Genomic DNA, 19304 nt, shown 5'->3' with positions numbered 1-19304 from the left:
CATCCTTTTTGGACCTCCCCTTCTGGTAGTTGAAGGCTGCTATCAAATCCTCCCTCACTCTTCTCTTCGGCAGACTAAATAAGCCCAGTTCCCTCAGCCTCTCCCCATAAGTCATATGCCCCAGCCCCCTAATCATTTTTGTTGCCCTCTGTTGGACTCTCTCCAATGTATCCACATCCTTTCTGTAGTGGGGGACCCAAAACTGGTCGCAGTACTCCAAATGTGGCCCCACCAGTGCAGAATAGAGGGGAATAATCACTTCCCTCAAACTCGTTCCATTGCACTATATTATACATTGTAAAGTTGAAACATGCTACAAATAAAGAAGCAAAAATGATGAGGTGATGCTGTCATGAATCACTTAAAATTCATATATAGCTCTTGAGTGTTCCTTTGATCATTGGGTTGTCCTTCATATTTTTGTTCCTCACTATTAGGATGTTTCTGAAATATCAAGTAGATAGTTTGTATGAGTAAAACCATGAATTAACATAAAGTTAAGTATTATTATAAAACCTCTAAAATAAGCCAAAGATAAGCTTAGATAATGTCAACCTTGACCTTTTACAAGATCCAAATAGTAAATTATTTAAAAAATAATCTTAAAACAATTTTTTTCCCTAAATGTTGTACTACTTAACAATGAAGACTAGACAGAAGGCCCTGATTTTCAGAAGTGCTGAGGATCCACAGCTCTAGTTGAGGTCAACAGGAGGAGCTGCAGTGCTCAGCACCTCTAAAAATGATGTTAAAAAAAAATGTCCATGGAGCTGTGTGAAACTTTAGCATTGAAACCCAACACCAGGTGGAATGAGTTTGGGTTTGAGTGTGTGTCATTAACTCTGTTCAGGCTGGACAAACAGTCTCCCTTCACCCCAGTGAGACTGCACCTCCCACTCCTCTTACCCACCTTTTGACACTTTTTGTATTGCGAAAAAGGCCTTAGTTCTAGATTCCTCTGCAAAATATTCAGTGGCACAACATCAGCCTGAATCTCTATCTCATAATCATTTCAAGTGGCCTGGTGGCCTGCTCCCCAATCAGCTGCCTTCTGAGAGGCAAGTAAGTGTGCACCTGCCACTGGATGGTAACGCTACTTACCCCCAATTCTGCACCAGCTGGGTAGGGAACAGTCTTGTTTCCTAATATCTCCTTCAGTAAGACAACAGGGCCAGGGAAGAACTTGTTGACAGACACTCATGTCACTTAGCTAGAAGAATTAGAGGGAAGCAGCTCACAACCCAATTCCTGTTTCCAACAACTTGGTGCCATGCAAATTCTAAAGTCAGTCCTCTGATTACTGTGAGAAGAGGAAAGAACCCCCACCCCTCAAGACCACCAAAAGTTACTCCCCCACACACTCATTTGTTCTTCAGAAATGTTTCTAGTCTACTATATTGGGCACAAAATCCTTGTTTCACCACCCATATCTTGTTCCAGTTGTTTATTTGTGCTAACATTTATTATTATTTATACATGTGTATGGCATTTTACAAACAAAAGACAGTCCCCCAAAAGCTGGATCTCAAGCAGTTTCTTGCTTTGCTTGTGCAGAGACCTTTCAAACAAAGTTAAGCCATAACTTGGTAAGTGATGATAAATACTGGGAGGAAGGGAGGAGGAAAATATTGGCAATAATATTAAGCAGGTTTTTTTGGTTAGGTATTCACCTGTTGTGAAATCCCATTTTTTAATTTTTTGTTACAGCCAAAGCAAAATACATTCTATCTTCTATTTAAACTTCAGTTCTTCTATGCTTAACCTAGAGTACACAGTACATCAGGGCAGTGATGTCGTATAGGGATTTGTGGGTAGGATTAGGAATAGAATCTCAGCTGCAACAACCAATAAAAGGACACCAGTGGTCGACTGAGAGCTATGATAGCTAACTCAGATATTTGTATTAGAGTTTGCTCTTGCTACTGGATATATTGTGAAGCTAATCATACAACAAATGCTTGCTGTTTTGGGTTGATTTAGGAACTCCATTAACCTAGCCAGTCTAGCAACAATACCGAAGATACTCCTTTCCTCCAACAAATATTACTATGGTCTATTATGCACCCAGAAACCAGTTCTTTTTTCTGACTAAGGGCCCAATCCTACAATATTCCATTTGAGATGGGAATTTTGCTTATGTAAAGACCGAAGGATCAAGGTTTAAGATTAAAAGTCTCCAGTTCATGGCATGATTTGTGCAGTTCTGAGGATAAAGATCAAAATAACTTAATGAGCTATCTTTTGGGGTGAGGTGAGAATCCAAATTCAAATGTCATCTTTCATTTCTGGCCAACTGGGTCTCGGAAACTGGGAGAAATGAATGTCTTCTGTTGCCTAACAATGATCCTTCTATGTGAATAGTCTTGAAGGCTTCATATGGCTCCATGCTGAGCCCTGCTTCCTGGCAAGACAAGCAATATGGATCCCTGTGGGAGAGAGGTAACAAAGCATGTGCAGAAAACTTTAACAGCTACTGTACTTAAATTAACAAAGATGCTACAGAATATTTCAAGAATGTAGTAATAGCAAAGTTAAATAACTTTTACCTATAATAAGAGATTTTAATATACCTGACATCAATTCCCTAGGACATGATATTTTAATAACATTAATATTTTACCATCTTTAAGGCACGAGTACACATTCTGAATTTTAAACACTGAAAGTTGCAATTATACATGTTCTGTTTATGCAAGAAGAGTTTGATGTGCGTATCTGACATTCTGTATACAAGCGACTCAATTCTGAACTCTCTTACATCAGTTATACACAGCTGTAATTCTCTTGACTTCAGTAGAGTTACTCCTACGTGCCATGGTGTTAGTGAGGTCAGAATTAGGTCCAGCTTATTTTTAGTAAATGTAAGTTCTGTATAGAAATTTATGTGAGATTCTTAAATAAAACAGATGATCTTATGAATATGTCCAGTGTCTTACTAGTACTTACATCTTTGAGATTATGGGGGGATTGAAAAGATATGTATGTTTTGTTGAGAAATAGCATTTCTGTATTTAGTTACGAGTGATCTGAATTTTACATGACATGTAAACATAGATGAATACAGTTCTGGCCACCCAAAATGAAGCACTCCTGGCATCTTTTGTATTAGTCCTCACCCTCTCCCAGATATGTAATCTTTTGTTAAATTTCTTTTCCCCTTTACAAAACAAAAAGTGAACAAAACAGGACAAAAATAGATCTAGAAAATGGAGATTGGTAATGATATCTTCAGAGGTGTTTTAAAAGCTATACGATAAGACACTTGCTAAGGTAAATCAGTTACTTAAATGTCCACTTCCTTCAATAGTTTTGTATTTTTAATCTTTTTGGGTTGATATGTCTATCTTTAAATGACAAAACTATGGAAATTAGAGATGGAAAAGACTTATTAGCACACCAGTTCATTTTCCTGGCACTTCAGAATTATTCTCTACAATGTGTTTTCATCTAATTTAGTTTTAAACCTCCCAAGCAATGAGTCTTTCACCACTTCCCTTGCGGAAGCAGATCTAGAGACTTAAGGAACCCACTATCAGAAAGTTTTTCCTAAAAGTTACCCTAACATTTCCTTTCTAAATTTAATCCCACTATTCCTAGTTTATGCCATCCTATATGATTCATCTCCTTCTTGGTGTTTATGCCCTTATGATACTTGCAGATTATCACAACCCTGCTACTCCCCTCTAAGTCAGATGTTAGCTTATTATACCTATTTATCTTTCCTAGCAAATCACCACAAATAAATTGCTCTATCCCCATTATTATTTTTGGCATTTCATTTTTCCTTGTGGGGATGGGTGGGGGGGTGTGAGTTGAACCTACTGTATTTTGGAGTTAATACCTCTAGGCACACACATGACCAATGGGGAATGATGGATGGATGCATCTATCCAGTTATTTATACTACTTCAATCACTGTTGTATCTGAGCCCCTTTATAATGATTAAATCACATAATTTTTTACATCATTATGGGGAAAAACTGTTCAATTTTTTTTTTCTTGGATAGCTCTTAAAATGTGGGTGTGAATGCCATGGGAAACTCCTTGTGATATAGAGAAACCTGCAGAAAATTATTTAGGTAATTACCGATAATAATAAAATGTAATATGTCCTACAGATAATGTAGTTCCACAGTCTAAAAGTTAATCTGATTGTGTGACAGCCAATGTAACACACAGAAGCCTTAACCCTAAAAGTTTCCTTGAGCTGTTTCATTTATTGTGTATGACTGAATTGATAGCAGTTGCTACTTTCCATCAAAGACAAATGTGTAATTGTACTTTTGATTTATAGTTTAATTGCTATAAATTGGCCCATAATGACTCTTGTTTCATCTTTGTGCCACTAAGGCTTCTTAATGTAGAATATATTTATAGGGCCAGATCCGGCTGCAATTGAAGACTAGCAAAATCCCATTTAATTAAGTGGGAGCAGGATCCAACCCACACATGGATGCTAAAAGCTGTGTGAGAGATTAATGTAGAGTCATCAGTAGCCTGGCATTTCCTCTGGAGACTACTCCGTAAATCTATCCATAATTGAAAAGACAGAAAATCATGATTTTAAGACTTTCACTGTTAACGGTAAACGACATGGTAGCTCAGAGTAAGTAGCAGTAATTATTAAAAAGCTTCTAGAATTGTAATGTTTTTCATTATTGTAATGGAGGAAATCAACAACATTGAAGTAGCCAAAGCAAAAGTCTTCTTAACATACACAGTATTAGGATGGGATGGTGGGGGAGAGGGGTTTGAAGCAATGCTGATTTGCTGTTAGTTTAAAGATGTTCAACCTCTTCATTAAATTAAATTACATTTGAAGAGATAGTTTTGATTGTCTGACCAATTGGGCTGATGTGTGAGAATGTTTTATTCTTTGGTACTATGCTATAAGTGATTCTTTTCAAAAAAAAAACTATGCAAATAGAATAAGTTGTTACTAACTGAAGAAAACACAGGAATTGCCATATCATAAGAGACTAATGGATCCTATAGTCTGGTAATCCAACCCCAACATTGGTCAGTATTGGATATTTATTTATGGACTTGTCTCTAGTTCACACTACAGTATCTTCACATATTGATGAATTTTATCCTTGCCACTACTCTGTGAGCTAGAGGAAGCCTAATTATCACTTAATAACTTTACAGATAGGAAACTGAGGCAGAGAGAGATTGATTTGCCGAGGGTCACACATGAAGCCCATGGCAGAGTCAGGAATAGAACCCAGCTCTCCTGAGTTGCTGTTCAATTGTAACTGGAGTTTCAGTTGTACAAGTGGGCGGGAACTCCCCTGCTTCTTTTGGTACTGCTGGAAATGTAGTTGGGTTTAAGTAAGGCATGCTGGGAGAAGGTTTGATGTAAGTCCTGCATTTTTCTTGAGTTCGGATTTACAAGGACGTGTCATTCCATTGTTCATATGCTGTTGTTCATTGTTGAGACATTCTTGGGATCTAACTAGAAAAAAGGACAGTGCAGCATACTAGACAGACCAGTGCTAAAGACTGGGGAAGGGAAATGTCCACTTTGAAACAAACCCTCGAGAGTGAGGAGTTCTGCCAATTTAAAAACTGTGAAACAAAGCCTCTGACCGGAAATGCTGTTTGTTTTGAAAGAATTCCATGACCAGTGGTCTGACTGAGAGACTAGCAGTTCTGCAATGAGAAGATCTGTCTGAGTGTACCCATGTGCCTTTGTCACATATATGCAAGGACAATAACAAGAGACTATATTGCCAGCTGTGGTGCTAGCAGGGCTGGCTCCAGGCACCAGCTTGCCAAGCAGGTGCTTGGGGCGACCACTCCGGAGAGGGGCCGCTCGGAGCGAAGGACTGCCCGCCGAATTGCCACTGCAGATTGCGATCGCGGCTTTTTTTTTTTTTTTTTTTTTGCGCCGCTTGGGGTGGCAAAAATCCTGGAGCCAGCCCTGGGTGCTATGAGTTGGAGTTCAGGCTTCTGCATTAGGGGGTTCTGTGACAATAACCTGCCTGGGTCAATTAAAAATATTTATTTTAATACTCAGAGGCCAGAAAGGGTGTTGGTAGGTGAGGTTGTAGAAGATGTCCCAAACACACACAAAAATACTTGAGGATATGTGGAGAAGTCCCCTCACCCTGCACACAATGGAGAAGAGTTGAGGTTATAAACTAGCTGGGGGTAACAGGAACTTGTGACAGGCAGCATTGCAAAGGCAGGGAAATCACATATTCCAACTGTGCTAGCAGCTTTACTTCTAGGGTATGTCTACACTATAGCTAGAAGCGAGCCTCCCAGCCCAAGAGGACAGACTCATGCTAGCTCAATTCCAGCTGACACACTAAAAATAGCAGTGTGGATTTAGCAGCTCTAGCTCCAGCAGAGACTTGTGGCTGCCACCTGAGCCACAACTTTCACTCTGCTATCCCCCTAAGCCTGAATTCCCCTACAGTCATGGCTAGTTTAGAACATATGCACAAAATACCTGTCACGGTTCCCTCCCCACTCTGAACTCTAGGGTACGGATGTGGGGACTCACATGAAAGACCCCCTAAGCTTATTTCTACCAGCTTAGCTTAAAAAGTTCCCCAAGGCACAAATTCTTCCTTGTCCTTGGACAGTATGCTGCCACCACCAAGTGAGTTAGACAAAGATTCAGGAAAAGGACTACTTGGAGTTCCTGTTTTCCCCCAAATATCCCCTCAAACCCCTTCACCCCCGTTCCTGGAGAGGCTTGAGAGTAACCAAGGTGAGCACAGACCAGACCCTTGGGTTTTTGGGATATTAAAAAGCCAATCAGATTCTTAAAAACAGATCTTTTATTATAAGGAAAGAAAGTAAAAGAAACCTCTGTAAAATCAGGATGGAAGGTAAGTTTACAGGGTAATAAGAATTCAAACACAGAGGATTTCCCTTAAGGCAAAACTTTAAAGTTATAGAAAAACAGGAATAAACCTCCCTCTTAGCATAGGGGAAATTCACAAACTAAAACAAAAGATACTCTAACGCATTTCGTTGCTATTACTTACTATTTATGTAATATTAGATGTATCATTTCAGTAGGAGCTGGATTACTTGCTTGGTCTCTCCCTTTGTCTCCCGAGAGAACACCCACAGAGCACAAAACAAAGCCTCCCCCCCAGATTTGAAAGTACCTTCTTTCCCCATTGGTCCTTCTGGTCAGGTGCCAACCAGGTTATCTGAGCTTCTTAACCCTTTTCAGGTAAAGGAGGGATTTTATGCTACCCTTAGCTGTCCGTTTATGACAGTACCACTAAAACAACAGTGAGTATCCTAGACAGCACTAGGATGAGACAATTGTAGTTGAAGGATTTAAATAATCCTCATTTCTCTTTTACTTTTATATATCACCTTCTACATGAAAGAATCTCAATGTATTTTACACTGTGTGTGTGTGTGTGTGTGTGTGTGTGTGTGTGTGTGTATGTATATATATATATATATATATATATATATATATATATATATATATATATATATGTAGCACTACTGAAACATAAACACATCTGTCACAGCTTCCAGCAGAAAGGTTTGTGCACAGCATACTGAACAACTTTTGGGGGAGGGGAAATTGTTTTTCCTTCTAACATATAATATTAAATAGTATTAACCAAGCTAGTTTAATGCAGTATCACATGCAGTTTCAAACAGTCTCAAACCATGAACTACACAGTAGCACTTGATGATAAGCCACAAGTCTCATATTTGATAAAATTCCAGTTCAGAATTTGCAGTTTTGTCCTGTATATTTTTTTACCTTCACTTACCCTTTTTTTTTTTAACAAAACAACATAACCACACATTGAATACTTGCAATTTCTTCCTTATTCCCCCAAGAATCCCCTTTTCAGTTTTTATGCCATGCTACTCATTACCACCTGAATCTGAACTTAGGAAGAGGAACTCTCATAAAAGTGAGTCAAGCTGTGTATATAGGAAACATTTCCATAAGATTGATGGTGGACTGTTAATTTGCTACATGTCTTGATACTGCTTTCACTAATGTTTTGCAGATTTTCAAATGTTCCCTCAAATCATAAAAGTATATCTTTGTTTTCTTTTGTTTAAATATTATATACTGATGTTTCTATAATGCTCTTATTTATAAATTTCTTTAAAAGTCTAGACCACGTTTGTTTGTTTGTTGTTTGAAAGCATTTCCAGAAAAATATTGCCATGTTTTTGGAGTAAGCTGTAGTGTTCTGGACTGTAATTATATCATTTGGCATTTGGACTATTACCATCATATTGTAGTATATTTTTAATATGCAATAACTTGAGTATATACATGTTCATGCAAATAATTCTTCAATTAAAAACTCAGAGGATTCATCATCACCATTAAACTGTTGAATAAAACAATAGTTCCGAGAAAATGCATACTGAAAAAATGGGATAAGGTGGAAATGTTACTATAACTGCACTACTCTGGTATATGAGAGGCAGAAGCATGCACTTCATTTCAGGGATATATCCTTCCTTCCCTTCCTTGCCAACCTCACTTGAGGAAGTTCTCATAACTCTTTAAGTGTCTTACAGAATTTTCTATCTTTAGCATAATTTGTGCAACAATAATTACAGCATATTTTTCTTTATTTTTCTTTTAATATTCCCCATCCTCTTTTTCAGTACTTCAAAATACTATGAAATTCAGATAGATTGATCATGTCAAAGCTGAAATATTCTACGCATGCCAAATATGCAATTTACCGTATTTTCCGGCGTATAAGACGACTGGGCGTATAAGACGACCCCCAACTTTTCCAGTTAAAATATAGAGTTTGGGATATACTCGCCGTATAAGACTACCCCTCTTTCAACGCACACCAAAAAAAAATTAAAAAAACATCAGATTTGATTTCAATATGGTAATTTTAATTCAAATGCTTATGACATGCAGGTACTTAGCAGGAAAACTGTCACTTATAAACATAAGGCTGTTTGTCATCAAACATGTAAACATAAAACAGTGCAAGTGGATTAAACTTTTCCTAATTCACTCTAAAGCTGAAAGGAAGGATAAGACAATAAACCCCTGGGAGCTGCCATGCTGTTTGTTTTCTAAGCTGTCAACCAAACTGGAACTGATGATGATAGGAGGAAGATAACAAACAAGAGAGAGAGAGCAAGTGCCGGGCAAGTCCCTGGCGAGTTAGCAACGCCCATCATAACTGGAAGCTACGGTATTTTTACAGGTTTTGCTGGCGTGACAGTTTCCCTTTAAAAGCCTTCAAAATCCTCCTGTTCGTCATCTGATATCAAAAGTACATCAATGACATCTTGTGATACATTTGTAAGGCAGTCATCGTATGGATCGAATTCCGTATCAGATGGTGTGGTCTCAGCTTCGGCTTCCTCTTCATCTTGCCACAAGTAGTCGTCCTCCATACCATCTAATGAATTTGATATGCCACACTTCTTGAAAGACTTGATTACTGTTTCTGCATCAATATCATTCCAGGCTTTTATGACAAACTTGCACAAAACATCCAACTGTGGAGCACGCATGTTTCCTCCTTTTGTGAATGACTTTTCGCCGCTAACCATCCATTCATTCCACTGTTCTTGAATGCGATCTTTAAATGGCTTGTTTAGGCACACATCCAGTGGCTGTACCAACGATGTCAATCCTGCAGGAATAACTGCCGCATCTGTGTTTAGTCTTGCAAGCATTTGCTTGGTGCTGGGAGTTAAATGAGCCCTGAACATATCCCACACCAGTAGACTACATTTTTGAATAAGTCCACCTGGTCGCCTGCTCCATACATTATCAAGCCATAGCTTTACCCCTTCTTCATCCATCCAGCCTTTTTCATTCACATGTACAAAACAACCAACAGGGAACTTGAATTTTGGCATTGTTTTTCTTTTAAAAATAATCATTGGTCTCAGTTTGGTGCCATCAGCTGTGCATCCTAGTACCACTGTAAAACTGGACTTTTCATGTCCTGTTGTTTTAATTAAAATTGTTTTTTCACCTTTTTGATGGACAGTTTTATTTCCAACCATATCAAAATTCATTGGAGTTTCATCCATATTTCCAATACTACTTAACGCATAGCCATGTTTAGTGCGCTGTTGTATTACGGATCGATGGAAACTATTTACTTTGCTATCAAGATCTGCAGGTAATTTTGGGGCAATTTTCATCTTTTGCCTCAGTACCATATTATGCCTTCCCATTAATCTAGTACACCAGGATACAGTGGCCTTAAATCTGTTGCTGTGATCTGGGTTAGATTTGGCCCACTGAAGTGCAAACAAATGTATTTTATTTCGTGTCACTACATAACCGTTTTGGCGATGCTCATTCACCATGTCTGCTACATGTTTTTCGAGTTCTGGCCAATGTGGAGTGCCTCTTCTTAATGCACACTTACCCCTTGGCATACTCTTTAATGCTTTTTCATTTGCTTTCCAGTCCCGAACCATCTTTTCTGTTACTCCATATTGTCTTGCAGCAGCGCAGTTATTATGTTCCATGGCAAAGTTTACAACTTTAAGTTTGAAACTGGCTTCATATTTCTTTCTTCTTGCTGGTGGAGCCATGATGGGGTTTTGACTGTTGGACATTTGTATACTGTACTGTATGTACTGGTGCTATACTGTATGAACAGGTACAGATACTGGTGCTGTACTGTATGTGGTACCCAGTATACAACAACCAGCCAATCACGGCAAGCGATGTACCTTACCGGCGATTGGCTGGTTGTTGTATACAAAGCCTGCTTGGATTGGTCAGCTCTCCCTGCCTGCCCAGCCCTCCCTGTCTCCAAGACTATCAGAGCGGTAGCGCAAACACGCCTCTTTCACCCGTCTGGCCCGCCCTTGTATCCTATTACCTCCTTCTCTGCCTCTCAGATCTCGCACATGCGCGCCGCTTCACTGCAGTCCTCAGGAGCGAGATCTGAGAGGCAGAGAAGGAGGTACGGTAATAGGATACAAGGGCGGGCCAGACGGGTGAAAGAGGCGTGTTTTTCTGGGCACAGCGCCGCTCTCTCTCTTTTTTCCATACCCCGGGCGTCCCGGACGCCTGCAGCTTGCTCCGCCCTTCACTTACACCTTCCCGGTGAGGCGCCCCCTCACCTCGTCATCGGGCGGGGGTGCGGCCGCGGCCGTTTTTGAGCTCCCCCCACCATATGCGGCGACCGCAGATTCTCCAGTCCGGCTCGGAAGTTTCAGCACCCGCCCTATAAGACGACACCCGGCGTATAAGACGACCCCCGACTTTTGAGAAGATTTTCCTGGGTTAAAAAGTAGTCTTATACGCCAGAAAATACAGTAGTTATCAATTATTTCAGTATTTTTTAAGTGTGAATAGGTTATGCTTTCTCCTTAATTACTGTTGCTTAATCATAGATGGCAAAAACTGCTGAAGTACTGTATTGGTTTCTTGTTATATTTTTCCACTACAGACTGATCTGAGACCACCTTGCCTTTTCGCTTAAACATTAAATGATTTTAAACTGTCTGTCATGACCAAGATTTAAAGTCAGTAGTTTCTTTGCTTACACTACTCAGGAGGACTCACCTATCTCCATAAATCATGACCTGTTTTCTCAGTTGCAGTGCAGAGGATCAAATTTAGTTTTATTTGTGGTAGTTTACTCCACATTTGCCCAAAATCTTGAGAAGAAGAATCTTCAGTTAACCTATAATTCTGTAGTTGTTTGTTGCCAGATTACTTGCTTCCTGCAGAGACCTAGGTTAGAGAGAGAGCTTGCTAACAGCACTCAGGACCAACTTTTTACCTGCATAGGAATAAAGGATCAGTGATATATAGCTGAAGAACATTGTATTGAAACTGAAGATATTTACACAGCTTTTATCAGTAGACTCAACAGTGTAAAAAAAAAAAAAGCAGAGAAATTGCTTTAACTCAAATATTAGAGTCAGTAGACACTGCCAGATTGAGTGCAATAGAAGATCATATTTACTTGGATTTAGATATGCGTGATAGATAAATGTGAGAACACATACAATAAAATGGCAGATAGTATTTGCACACAGCTCTGAAAAGATTCCAGGAAATGTTGTGACCAGGGAACATCCACAGAAGCCACTGCAACTTGCGGTTCCTGTGGCTATCTAAGTTATTGGTGTGGTGTGTGGAGGTGAGGGGTGTCCAGAGGAGCTCAAGATTGGGAGAGTGCAGTGTACAGGTGGATTAAAGCCATTTTCATTGTTCTCCTCCAGGGTGCAAGGTGTTGGGTTTTTTTTAATATCACCCAAGAGACTCCATAATGTTTTTGTTTGTTTGTTTTTGCACTGGTCCACCTTGGCAGCAGCATGGTGCTGCATTGTCCCAGCAGGAGCTCTGGGAGGCAATCATTTCTGAAGCTACCAAACATGCAAGAGAAATGTGGCCACTGTTGTGCAACTTTGACAGGTGTATTATGTGCTCCCTTCTGAGGTCAACCAACTCTGCTGACCCAGTTTAGATGGTAGGTGAAACCATAGTATGCAGGTTAGCTTTGATTTGTGAATGGTATAGCAGGGGATGGATTCTTTAGCCATACCTCCTTGTGCATCCACATCCTGGGCAGTCAGAGTCTGGCTGAGCTCCCATTTGGGTCTTGTAAACCTATGACATCCTGCTTGTACCCAATATATAACTTACAGAATTTTTATTTTACTGTGTATATAATTGTCTTGCTATCTGATGTTCACATGGGTCTCTTGAGGACAGTACTATCTAGCTGCAAGGTAATATATCTGATAAATGTTAAATAATTTTCATCCAATGGATTTTATATTTTCAGAGTATAACTAAAATTGATATATAGTATTATGCAGGCTCCAGGCTAACAATACAGTTCAAATAAGGTTCACTTACAGCTTATAATAAAAAATGGGCTAGGCAATTCAGATCCAAGTGGAATCAGTGACAAAACTACCATCAGTTTTAGCTGGAACAGCATCAGGCCAAATGTGGGCCAAATTCAATCAATAAAGTCAGTGAAGTCACACCAGGAATTTTTTTCCTAATATCTGCAGCACAAGTAACATTTGACAGTTTTCATAAATTATACTTTAAATATGTTTTTATATCTAATGCTTGACATCCCTCCATAAAGACCTTTAATTAGGAGGATTACAGATGGAAAGTGGAATTGATAGTACTCATAATAATTAATCCACATTAATGAATATTACTTTCCCCTCTATGCCTCATTTAAATAATAGTTACCAAATTATTTTCTGCTGTTCAAATCTTTAATAGATTTTGATTCACCAAAAGCAATTACTTTTTTTTACTGGAAATATAATTTGTCAAAATCTATTTTTTATTTATTTTTTTACTCACGATTTATTCTGAGTGTTCCCTTTCTAATGAAAGTACCTCCTGGTGATATGTTGAAGGTGTCTTCAGTCTGACTAGATTGAATGCTTTCATCTTAGTATGTTTCTATCTAAAATAGAATAGGTATATTTTAGTTATTGTCCAGTAATAATACAAATATTAATACACAAGAATTTCATTTTCTTCTTAATACAGTTCCCAAGGAAATAAATTTGTTATGCTTGTTTTATAACTCTCTCCTAAGGAAGAACCGGACCACTAGTTCCTTAAAAAAAAAAAAAAGCAATAGAAAAATAATGTTAAGAGGCTTTGAGTGTCGCTAACTGAACTGTATTTCTTTGAGGTACTCTGTATTGCTGATTTCTAACTATACTCTGTGCCAATCTTTAAAAATAATTTGGATGATATTCCTGTTGGGCTCTTCTAGGAAATTGTTTTAGTTACCTGCTCTGAAGTGGTCATTCTCTGCTACATTTATATATATATATTTTAAATCAAATTTCTTAGACTGGGGAAATCCATAAACTTAAAAATTACTATGAGAATCTTAAAGAATAAGGTCAAGTTGAGGAATGAATGAAACACAGTTGTTTAATTTTATCCAAAAATGTGTGTAGCTCTGTTTTCACTGCTAAGAAAACTTGAAAACCATGGAAGTATCCATGCACACTCTGGAAAAGACCTAATAGGGTTTTTCAGAGTATGGAAAATATGATCTTGTTTATAAATCATATCCCTGATTAGACAAGGAGAGTATCAAGAATCAAATATTTATTGGGTAATATAAAGCAGGGATGTTACTTTCAGAACTGCCATAAGGATCTGAATGTCCAGTACCTGTTAGATCCCTTATGTAGCTTTGAAATTCTTTATCCAAGTGTATAATTCCTGAAAAGTAGAACTGGTTGAAAAATTTTCCATCAAAATAGATTTGATTGAAAATTGACTTTTGGCTAACTGAATATTCTCTCTCTCTCTCTCTCACACACACTCACTCACACACACACACACACAATTTTATTTCTGGGGGGGAGCAGAAGTCAGGGTGGTAAATCACTTCTCAATCAGCTTGATGAAAACCCAATTTTACTTCAGTGGGCATTGGATCAGGCAAGAAGACATAAGAAACCGTTGACCAAATTCACTCCTTGTGTAAGTACAGCTCCATTGAAGTCAATAGAATTTCATCAGGAATGAATGAAATAGCATGGATGAACATAACTCCATCTATTTAATGTTTTTTATTTATTAGTTTTAAGCATTGAATTTTATGTTTAGGGGAAAGTCTGATAGATGAAAACCAAGGAGCTGGTATGCTGAGACAGTGCCCTCTGACTGGAGTATGATATAAAGACGTATTGGCAAAATAGCATATGCAGGCCATAACTTGCAGTGTTAGAAGAGAAACTGTCTCCTGTGCAGTCATACACGTTGCTTATTTGAGGGGAGCAATATCTTCCCTCCGCAAACTACTTCCTCATAATTACTTTGTCTATACTGCATTTTAATAATGCTGATGAGTTTACTAGTTTATTCAAGATGTTAGTGCTGAAATGTGAAATCATGCAAAACACACCTGGTTTGGGCATTTTGTTAAAAAGTAAAAACTCAGCCTTCTTTTGTTGAAAGTTTCACTAATGTGAATCTAGGACAATTTATGATTTTCCATTGAAATGTGAGTGAAACAGTAGCTTTGAATGCATCTGAAGAAGTGGGCTGTAGTCCACGAAAGCTTATGCTCTAATAAATTTGTTAGTCTCTAAGGTGCCACAAGTACTCCTGTTCTTCTTTTTGCGGATACAGACTAACACGGCTGTTACTCTGAAACCTGTCAAGTAGCTTTGAATGTGTTTCACTTTGAATTTTTTTATTTCTTTGAACATGAAACTCAAACTAAAATTCAGGGGGTGCAGTCTGGTGTGACTCAAATGTGAAGGAAGTGCTCCATGAAACTCTGTGAGTTGAAATCAACAAGGTTCACACAATTGTAACATTACTGCAATATTGTGAGACTAGTACACACAGTCTTCCATTTTAAGTGGGCAGAACAATAATTCAATGAATAAACTGGAGAAGAGACCAGTAGTTCTTGTTCACATGGGGCTAGACTGTCATTTTGCAATTTTCTCTGAGCAAGAGGCACCATATAGTTGTACTATCCCAGGAGCTGCCTGTGAAGTATTTTTTTGACAAACCAACATGCCTCCTGGTCTTCCCCTTGCTTCTGCAGGAAGTAAATTCTGTTGGGCCTATCCCTGGCAAAGTGTACATCACATAATGTGCCAGCAGAGCTAGCTATACTGCAGCGGGGGGTGGGGGGCGGAGAAGAAGTGGGGAGCTGAGCCTTGGCTGTGCTCAGTCTTAACCCCTCCCACTCCAGTGCCACTCACCTGCACTGGTTAAGGAAAGTAGAGGCTCTGCAGATCTGGCTTCCTCTCCCATGTTGCAACTCACAGTATGGGTAGCCCATATAAGGGAGTATGGGGGGTGCCTTACTCCCCCTTACTTCTTTGTGTGGCTATGTAGGGCTAGTGATGATCCTAGGACTTCTTGTTGGCTAGATTGCACCTATCCTCCTAGCCCTGACTATGGGCTGCATGGAGCTGTGCTTGTCTAGAAGGAGCATGTGGAAGGAATTTTGTGACTCAGGTCACTAATGCTTCCATGCTCCTAGAAATAAGTAATCTGTGCCACCCCTTTACAGAGTGCAATTACCTCTTTCCTCGTGTCAGCTCAGCTCCGCTGGTGTGTTAGGGGAGGTGAAGCGAAAGCTCTGTTGCACTTTGCCCAGTTATTTGAGGGAAGGTAGAGAACTCCAGAACTCTTCCTCACACCTGAACAGAGAGGGAGGCTGGGAACTCTTTTATGTGGCCACAGTGGGATGAGTCACATTCAGGGCTAGAGTATGATAAATAAGGTTTGTAAAACTAGGCCCCAAATGCTGAATTACTCAGAAATAAACACAAACTGTACATTATGGCACTTGGGGCTAGTCCTGCAAACCTTATTCATCCAAATGAATAGGAAAAACACACAACAGAGAATTTTTTGTGTATTCAAAGAAACACTCCTTTAGCATACAGAAAGAGTAAAGTATGAACATATGTAACAGGCTGGAATTAAATAATTAATTTGTATGAGCTGTTAGCTCATAGGGAATTATTAGCTCTGCCTTTTGCTTCTGAGTGATTCAGATTTTCAAAATGTAATTGTCATGTATGTAATACATATTTAAATGAATCTAACTTTTATACTAAAAGTTGAGTTTGGTATTTGTACAAGACTGGTTTGGAAGAAAGCAGCTCTTTAGATTAACCAGAGCTCAAACCAGGGAAACAGCTAACAAGATGCAAGAAATGTCTAGCATATGTAGATAGAAGAATAAATTCAGTAGTTTTATTATTCACCATTGTGGGATGCACTGCAGTGGGTGCTAATAAAATTACCATTATATCTGTGTAAACTAGGAAATATATTTTGTTTATCAGCATCCTCTCCTACAATGGGTACCCTACATAGCTAACGAACAAAAATCTTTGCCTATATGTTGCAAAAAGCAAACCAATCTGATCAGTGGTCAATTTCAAACTTGAATAAGAATAGTTTTAGATTACTTGTAGTTTTTACAACTATAATGTTAACTAATTTTAGCAGAATCAAATGATTAAGAACATCCCATAATTACATAGGCCATTCAACAAAAAGCCTATTGATTGTTAATTTTCTCTCTACAATTATATAGCATTTTAGAATGTATATTGAAATTGACACATTACCCTTAGCCTATCTCACAAAGTACTTGTGTTTGCAATGGAAAATAACTTTATGATTAATGTAAATTCATTCTGCAAGTGGATTACGTGAAACTTATATTAGTGAGCATGTTCTTGTAATACTGTTTTCTCTTGCTATGATTTGTAGTTTCTACATCTAGCTATGTCTTTTATATTTAATCAGACCTCTGCGCTTTTAAAGCACTTGCTTTATTCTCTTTAATAATTCATATTTTCAATTGATTTATATAATGATTATCTACTGAATTATTTTTCCATTCCCAGCAGCAGGAATGTGCTCGTGCTTCATGAGTCAGACATGATAAAAATTTTGATATGAACAATTAGTTCAGTGAGTTTGTCCACTGTATCTTGATTTTACTTCAAACACAAACTCATTTGACTTTAAAAGATTGAGTAAAGCTGAGGAAAATTTACTGACAAAACAGAGTTTTGTCAGAAATTACTAGTTCATTGGAAATATCTTGCGAAAGCAAGTTGGGTTTGATGAATTTTCATCAACTTTCAGGCAGGATTCCAAGGGAACTCTGCCTGGGTAGCTGGGCTTCAAGCATCTCTGGGGCAGCCCCACCATATGGATGCCAAGTTGTTGGACCCTGGGGAAGCCCCTCTATGCCTAGCATTCCAGAATCTAGGCTCCCAGCTCCATAGCAGGAAGCCTAGAAGCCATGAGATTCCTGGCTCAAGCTGGGGCTTTTTGGGCTGCCAGACTCCCTGGCATGTAATGTTGGGAGCCTGGAGGTCCTGAAATAAGCTTCCAGGGTCTGTGGCTATGAGGCATTCATACCAGGCAGACTGCCTCAGATCCAGGGACCAAGGGCTCAGGGCTTCCAGACTCCCAGGTCAGCTGGCAGTCTGGAAGCCCTGGGGTCTCTGGCTCCAAAACAATCTGCATGGTGGGACTGCGGGAGACCCTGGAAGCCCAGGAAGCTGCTTAGTGAAACTGATATAGTTGTCAGTTTCATGGGTACTATGCACCATGTGCTGGTGCTGTTTCCAAAAGTATTTGAAGGGGGAGAGGGAGAGATTTCTGGTTTGTATGAAATTTAATATATATATATACATATATATAAAATATTTTCTGTCAAAATCAGACTGAATCCAAATTTCCACATTTTGACATTTCTGCTGAAATGGAAATCTTGAGTTTTGGCTGGCTCTACTCAAGTAAAACTGAATGGTCACCTGGAAAATACTGTATAGTTTCTTAAATGGCATTGGAGATTTGCTTTAATGTAATGTAACTTGAATGGAATAAAGAATCTTCTTTTATATGTGGGATGGGTAGATATTGTTATTTACTGGATTAAATCGCTAAATAAATGTTCCCTCTTTTGATTATCATATACTAGTTATCGGTTTAATACTTACAGTTATGTTTCTAACTCAATTTGGAATTGTTTCTATTACAACTGAATTTTCATTATACTCTTTATATTTACACAAAAGGAAAAAGTGCAGTAGTTTTGTGGGCTGCCCATTATCATCATGTCAGGAAATGGAGACACAAACGATAATATTCCCAGTATTTCTGCATGATAAAAATATTCCAGTTTCCATGCACTCAATCAGAAAAAAACAAAAGCAAATTACTTACCTTCACTATTTCATTTGATGTTAGTGCCATTCTGAAGAAATACGAAAAGAATACACCAGTTTATCTGCCACACTATTAACAGCTGAAGTGCTTCAGCTGAACAAATTCTTCTAAAGATATTTTCACCCTAGTCTTGTGGTAAACAAAGACAGATGAAAACGCATTCAGAAAATTTGCATTTTAGCTCTCTTGCTTTCATCCAGACCTTGGATTCTGTCCATTTTTCTACATAGTTCTTTTTTTTAGGCATTCACAAGTTTTTAAAAAGAGATGGGAAAGGTTAAGAATCCTAACTAATTAAAAATGGCATTTTCCTCATGAGTTGAAAATGTTATGTTTTATTTTATGGATCACTGTGCATTTAGCTGTGATTGATTAAGAGAACTCTAAGATGCTTATGCACATACTAATGGATCGGTATGTCTAAGGCAACATTTCTCATATTCAAGGCTCACTTCACCAAGGAGGTTTCAGTCTCTTCTGGGATGGCTGCAGTAAATTCTGGGAAAATGGAAAAAGGAATATATTTTCAGTTAGTCATTGTCAGTTACAACTCTCAAAAGCAGAACGCTCTATATGTCTACTGAATGTTCAACAGACTTACTACCTTTT

The 19304-nt window shown here is 38.5% G+C and overlaps 1 long non-coding RNA gene across 2 annotated transcripts; it reads right to left on the bottom strand.

The window, feature by feature from the left end:
* Positions 1-215: 215 nt before the first annotated feature.
* On the bottom strand, positions 216-19288 carry LOC117878936. Of its 2 annotated transcripts, XR_004646134.1 has the most exons (7): positions 18693-19288; positions 16017-16135; positions 14139-14189; positions 13305-13410; positions 11529-11748; positions 1102-1210; positions 216-444 (listed from the first exon to the last, which is right to left on the bottom strand). It is a non-coding gene; the product is annotated as an uncharacterized LOC117878936 (long non-coding RNA). The 2 variants fall into 2 exon arrangements; XR_004646133.1 differs by lacking the exon at positions 18693-19288 and having other exon boundaries at positions 16017-16199.
* Positions 19289-19304: the final 16 nt, after the last annotated feature.

Source organism: Trachemys scripta, chromosome 6 (genome assembly GCF_013100865.1).
Source record: "Trachemys scripta elegans isolate TJP31775 chromosome 6, CAS_Tse_1.0, whole genome shotgun sequence".
In the NCBI taxonomy this organism is placed as follows: Eukaryota; Metazoa; Chordata; order Testudines; family Emydidae; genus Trachemys; species Trachemys scripta.
This window is presented reverse-complemented; position numbering and strand designations above follow the sequence as displayed.